Below are 6,781 nucleotides of genomic sequence, written 5' to 3' on the forward strand. Positions count from 1 at the left end.
CCATGCATGATCTTGAGCTTGAACAATTGGATGTTAAAACTGCATTTTTATATGGAGAATTAGAAGAGGATATTTATATGGAACAACCTGAAGGTTTTGTTATTCCTGGAAAAGAAAAACTTGTCTGCAAGTTAAAGAAATCTCTTTATGGATTGAAGCAATCCCCTAAATAGTGGTACAAAAGATTTGACACCTTTATGCTCTCTCAAGGTTTCAAAAGGTCTAATTATGATAGTTGTGTTTATTTGAAAACTGTCAAAGGTTCAACTATTTATTTACTCCTTTATGTTGATGATATGCTTATTGCTGCAAAGAGTATGTCAGAGATCGATGAACTAAAGAAGCAATTGAGTAATGAATTTGAGATGAAGGATTTGGGTGCAGCAAAGAAAATACTTGGCATGAAAATATCCAGAGATAGACCGTCTGAAAAAGTGTATCTTAGTCAGAAGGGATATATTGATAAAGTTCTTCGTCGTTTTAATATGCATAATGCCAAGCCGGTGAGTACTCCGTTAGCTGCACACTTCAAATTATCATCAGCTTTATGTCCTAAGTCAGATGCAGATATTGAGTACATGTTTAGAGTTCCCTATTCGAGTGCAGTTGGTTCACTTATGTATGCCATGGTTTGTTCTCGTCCTGACTTATCATATGCATTAAGTGTTGTCAGTAGATACATGGCTAATCCTGGAAAAGAGCATTGGAAAGCAGTTCAGTGGATTTTCAGATACCTGCGTGGTACTTCTAATGCTTATTTACAGTTTGGGAAAACTGGAGATGGACTTATTGATTCTGATTTTGCTGGTGATTTGGATAAGAGAAGATCACTCACAGGTTATGTTTTCATCATTGGTGGTTGTGCTGTGAGTCGGAGAGCAACTTTGCAGTCTATTGTGGTTTGTTCCACTACTGATGCCGAGTATATGGCTATTTCTGAGGCATGCAAAGAAGCTATCTGGTTGAGAGGTTTGTACGCTGAGCTTTGTGGAGATTCATCTTGCCCTACCGTATTTAGTGACAGTCAAAGTGCCATATATCTTACAAAAAATCCAATGTATCATGAGAGGACAAAGCACATTGATGTTAGATTTCATTATATTCGAGATGTTGCTGAAGGCGATTTGAAGGTATGCAAGATAAGTACTCATGATAATCCAGCTGATACGATGACAAAGCCAGTTTCGACCAATAAGTTTGAGCTTTGCTCAGGCTTAGTTGGTATTTCTCACTAGTCCTATGGATTTTGACGCACAAGGTGTTTATGCTGATTTGGATGGAGTTATTCACTTTCTTCGACTACTGGAGGAAATTTGGATCAAGGTGGAGATTGTTAAATTATGATCCAAATTATACCGTGTTGAACTAGACGTAGTACAACCGGTGTGGGCCTTTGCGTTGACGTCGACGCGTACGAGTACAACTCGTTTACTTGTCCTCCAAGGACTCTCATGTATTGCCCTCTTATATACCCCATGTAGTCGCATCTCAGACGACCTGTCGTCTCGTGCTTGTAATACTCCTCATAGTGGTTGCGCCTTCGTGCGTCCGTAGTTTTCTCCCGCAAGGGTTTCCACGTAAAAATCCGTGTCTCTTGTGTTTCATTTATTCTCGTTATTATCTAACAAGTAGCATATACTAGAACGAACGATATACTCACCGCCGTTCTTGACACAGGTCTCCATCTTCTCCTCCTCCCGCAGATCATGGCCCATGTCCGACGGCAATCTCAAGTCGGACAGGTTTGCACAGACGCTGTCGAGGTAGGCCTCGCCGGGAGCCCCTTGATTTCCACCGATCCAAGCCGGAGGTCCTCCGACGAGGTATTCGCCACGCGAGGGTTCTGTTGGCGTCGTGGGGATCGGGTTCGGAGGATGTGGGCCATGATTTGCGGTTTCTTTGCTTACTCATGGATTTTTTTCGGTTTTCTTTGAAATCCCATTTTTCTACATTTTTGAGATATTTTTTCTTTAGTTCTGTTTCCTTCTTTCTTATTTCATCGGTTTTTTTGTTTTCTCTTTGTTTCACTGTTTTCTATACTTATTTTTGGCTATATCTAACATTTGCTTTATACACATTTAACATATTTAAATCTTTGGTTAACATTTTTTTGGAAATGTTTTACGCTATGTGTTTATTGTAACATAATTATTTTGAATATTTGGAAGTATAAACAAAAATAAGAAGAAAAACGTGATTTTTTTTCCAAAAAAGAAGACTACTCACAGACATCATCAGAGATAAGATTCAAGTCCTCAGATGTCCTCTTCCCCGCAATAAAAAGTCCTCACATTTCCTCAATTCATCGCCGTCCATAGATCGACCAGAGAGGTACACAACCACACCATAAATCACTGATCTTGAATAGTTGCCTTCGTCTCCAGAGGTTTGGTTCCCACCTGAAGAGTGGTGATGGCTGATGAGCGCCATAAGACACAAAGGAAGCGGTGTCATGGATGGATGATCAGGTACGGCTTTGGCTGTGCTCGATGTGGACTTGACTTCAGAATGATCACGAGATGATGCACCGGAACTAAAGGGAAAATAGCAGGATTCGAAAAATAATAATGGCAAGCAACACAGGATATACAACATTTTCAGGCTCCTCGCAGTTTAACACACGAGTCAGACCTTAAACATCTCCCTCAGCTTAACATATCTGGAGTTCAGGACCACGCCAGAGTCATGCATATCTCAGACTTCTGCTACAGTTTTAACATATCTGGATCATAAACAAAAGCTAAAACCCAAACTTCAGACCTCTTTGTCACAAGGGCACAAAAGGAAATCCAACAGCTACTTAAATTCAACTCCTAAAACACAAACATTAGAGCACATCACTTGTTTTCAGCCGATTATGGTACGTTTGACTTAGCCCGTCGATGGATAAAAACACACCCCCACATCAAACTGGCCATACTTCAACGTCGAGTCATCGGGGGAGCTAAGAGGTCCGGCATTTCCACCCTGAAAAGTCCACTGGAAAACTGATTCCTCCACCTCTAACTGAACCTTCAGTTCTCTCTCTGCCTTCACAGCAACAACGTGCTTGAAAACCTTCTCCCCAGTGAATTTTCCGTTGAAGAGCACAATCTCATTGTCATAGCCACTGCTGAAAGCGACGAATCTCACATGGCAAGGACGGCTAACCTCTGCAGAGACCTCGATCACTGCCTCAACACTCTTTGTGAGGTACGCACAGTCTATTTCCAAGCTGACAGTGTCCCCAGGGATACAACCATATATAAACCCGTCGCCTTCTGTTCGGACATCGAGCTCAAGGTATTTGGAAAGTAATTTTTGGTCGGCTGACCCATCCCCTTCCTTTTTTATCCAGAGATCAACTTCTAGCAATACTTGGTCATATGGTATGGTACATTCCTCGACAAGGGCTACAGAGTGGCAAGGTAAAAGGATCCTGCAATTTAACAAAGTGTCACAACTCAACGGGCAAAATCAACTTTCAAGTAAGTAAATTGGTATATGTATCAACGGAATAAACTCAACAAAACATGAAAGCTCATGTTTACATAAAAAAGAATTCTGTTTGAAATATATTCAAAATGCAAGGCATGCTCATGACGAGCTTTAACTGCATCATCACTCCCTTTTATCGTAGGTTATCTTGCCAACGGCTTTGAAATATACTTACAGGTAAATATCACATATATCACTACCTCTCTTATTCCTGAGATTCACATATATTACTATCTTATTCCTGAGATTCGCATATATTACTATCTCTCTTATTCCTGAGATATTAACACTAGGGAAACCAAATCATCTTCCCCTACCACACTATTGGACGTATAGCCTTTGCATACTACTCGTAAAATATATTCCTTACAAAAAGAAGCGGAAAAAATGCATTATGCTTGCATACTGATAAAAGTAAACTTTGTATTTTGTTAATGCTACAGTCAGATAAATTTTTGAGGACCTAATAGCATGTCCATCTGATCTAGGAATGCCTAACAACATATATGAATATAATGGGGTGACCCTTGAAAACACAGGACTGAATGCATGGACCTGACCATAGAGAAAACTTTTAATGGATCCTAGCATGCACACGAGCCTGCTTGGTTCATAGGAATTTCATAGAAAATTTTGAAGGATTCCAGTCCTTATGAACTTTTTCCTATGTAGCATTTTTGGTTTGTGGGAGTAATCATAGGGACTTTTCCTATGGCCTATTTTGCATGCAATGAAAAGGGCAGCCCGGTGCATGTAGCTCTCGCTTGCGCAGGGTATATAGGAAAATTTACATTGACTCCAACCTTATGAAAAATTCCTGTGTTTTTCATGTGGCGTAACCAAACAGCTTCTATTACAGATTCTTTGTTTACAGATTCTTTGTTTTCGATTCAATATACTATGACATATCGATGGTATGTTCTTCATATTCCCGTGTTTTTAGAATTACTGCAAGCCAAATAGGCACTAAGAGCCTGGAACATAATTGTTCCATTTTGAAACAAATAAGCCTTAATTACCTGGTCAACAGTGACAGGATCATCTCTGGAACGGTTGAAGACATGGTTCCGCAGAGGCTCCAGTACATCCCGAACAGCGAATACTCCATACACACTGATGGGGCAAGAATAGGATGCAGAGAAGCTTGATAAACGCAGAGAAAATATCTGTAGCATCAGTTCCGGTCCGCTATATCCGAGATCCGAATTAGCTGCAAATGTAGAGAACAAGAGTAAGTTGGTAAACGAAATACATACATCAAGTGTGGATAAGTTGAGATAAATACAAACTTGGACTCAGCCTTACTGGTGGAAGTGTCATGGGTCATGTATTCAATGTGGTAGCAGGAACCCCTTTCCACGCATAAACCTGTTGCCTCAGGGAACACATCTAGTGGAACAGGAGGGAGATCGGCATCCTCGTTCTAGCGCAGAATCTCCTGGTACCGCGCGTCGTATTTTTCGTTCTGTTCCGCGATGCTCCTTAGCCATGCGTTGTCTATTTTCTTTGCTTGCTGCCTGGGAATGTTTCTCCCTGAAGAATTTGTAGCGTCGACGTGCAGTCAATTAACTGTACTGCTAATGAGTTTATGTTGTTATAATTTTGGTAGTAGTGGGAAAACAAACTGGAAAAAGCTTCCCTCCAACCGGCTGATCCAACCAATGCATCCGCCTGGCTCACAACCGTCGGATCATACGTGGATCGAACGGTCTTGTGCTCCTCTGGTTCCACCTATAGTATCCAGCTCACGTCTGCGAACCTATCGCATTCATCGGACTCCGGGACAACGTAATCGTCGCTGTTCTCTGAGCGGATGTCATCCCACAGAATTGGATCGCACGTGAGCGGCCAGTCCCCGAAGATATCATGGAACATGTCGTCTAGACAGACGTCGTCACGCCCAATTGGACACGGATGTGAATCTGCGCAGTGAGTACTAGTAATTGGTACGTGATCTTGACTAGTTGGCGCAAATCGATCAAGTAGCATACAGAACGAACGATATACTCACCGCCATTCTTGACGCAGGACTCCGTCTTCTCCTCCTCCAGCAGATCATGGCCCATGTCCGACGGCAATCCCACGTCGAGCAGGTCCGCGCAGACGCTGTCGACGTAAGCCCCCGCCGGGATTGGCGGGGCGGAGCCCCTCGGTTCCCACCGATCCAGGCCGGAGGTCCTCCGATGAGGTATTCGCCACGCGAGGGTTCTGTTGGCGTCGTGGGGATCGGGTTCGGAGGACGTCATGGGAGCGTTCGAGCGTGAGACTCGTTTTTTGGGAGGTCCTATACAGCGCCTTATGCGCCACTTGGCCAGCGGGCGCTCACGCGCCTGGTCTGTTGGGCCTGTCCATCAAGCACCTGGGACAGCTCGATAGTTCAGCTCGCTCGATAGTTGTTGTTTCGCTCGGGGTCGTCTCTTTGGCTTTGACCACTGACCGTTGACTTTTCAAAAATTGAATTTGAAGAAATTCGTGAATAAATAATAAGTTCACTAATTCAAAAAAGCATGCATTAGATTTTTTTTAGGAATTTGAATAAATGTTCATTAATTTGAATAACTTCACAATTTTTTTAGAAAATCTCATCCGTTTGAAAAAGTTCACGAATTCAAAAAAAAAGTTCATGCATTAGTACAAGTCCATGAATTTGAAAAGTATTAGTTTTTTTAAATCATTGAGTTGAAAAAGTTCATGATTTTTAAAAATAAAGACTGAAAAAATTTCATTGATTTAAAAAATCATGAATTTGACAGAGAATTCACAAAAGAAGAAGAGAAAAGAAACAATAGAAGGAAAACAGAAGAAAACCAGCCTGGAAAGCATCTAGAAGCTTCCAAAATCATGATACACCTGCGGCACTTGAATCTTGCACATGCAGTATGTACTGGGTGTAAACAACTACATGGCACATATGGTAAGCAATCCAAATATACACGGTGCGAGCGAGAAGAAAAATATAATGGCTGGCCGATTCCCTACATAAATGCTCTGGGAGGGTATGTATAGAAAGGTTCAACAACCGGCCCACCGGCCGAAGCCAGCGCCGATTGCCCCGCGCAGTGGGCTCGCGGCTGATAGCCCACGCACTGCTCTGGCATTTAACTTATCTTTTTCACGGGACGTCCTCCTCCACTCAATTTTTCTACCCAAAGTTCCAAACACAATCTATCTTCCTCTTTTTTGTGCTTCTTTCCAAATGACACAAATCCATGGCAAAATAATCACGCGCAGCTTGCAGCTCCGGTGAGAGCGGCCTCTTCTTGCCGCAGACACACATAGCTCGTGCTCTGCCACAACAACACGC

The 6,781-nt window shown here is 42.3% G+C and overlaps 1 pseudogene; it reads right to left on the reverse strand.

Annotated features, from left to right (window-relative positions):
- Nucleotides 1-2,625: 2,625 nt before the first annotated feature.
- On the reverse strand, nucleotides 2,626-5,723 carry LOC125533235 (annotated as a pseudogene).
- Nucleotides 5,724-6,781: the final 1,058 nt, after the last annotated feature.

The sequence above is a fragment of the Triticum urartu genome, chromosome 1 (assembly GCF_003073215.2).
Source record: "Triticum urartu cultivar G1812 chromosome 1, Tu2.1, whole genome shotgun sequence".
In the NCBI taxonomy this organism is placed as follows: Eukaryota; Viridiplantae; Streptophyta; class Magnoliopsida; order Poales; family Poaceae; genus Triticum; species Triticum urartu.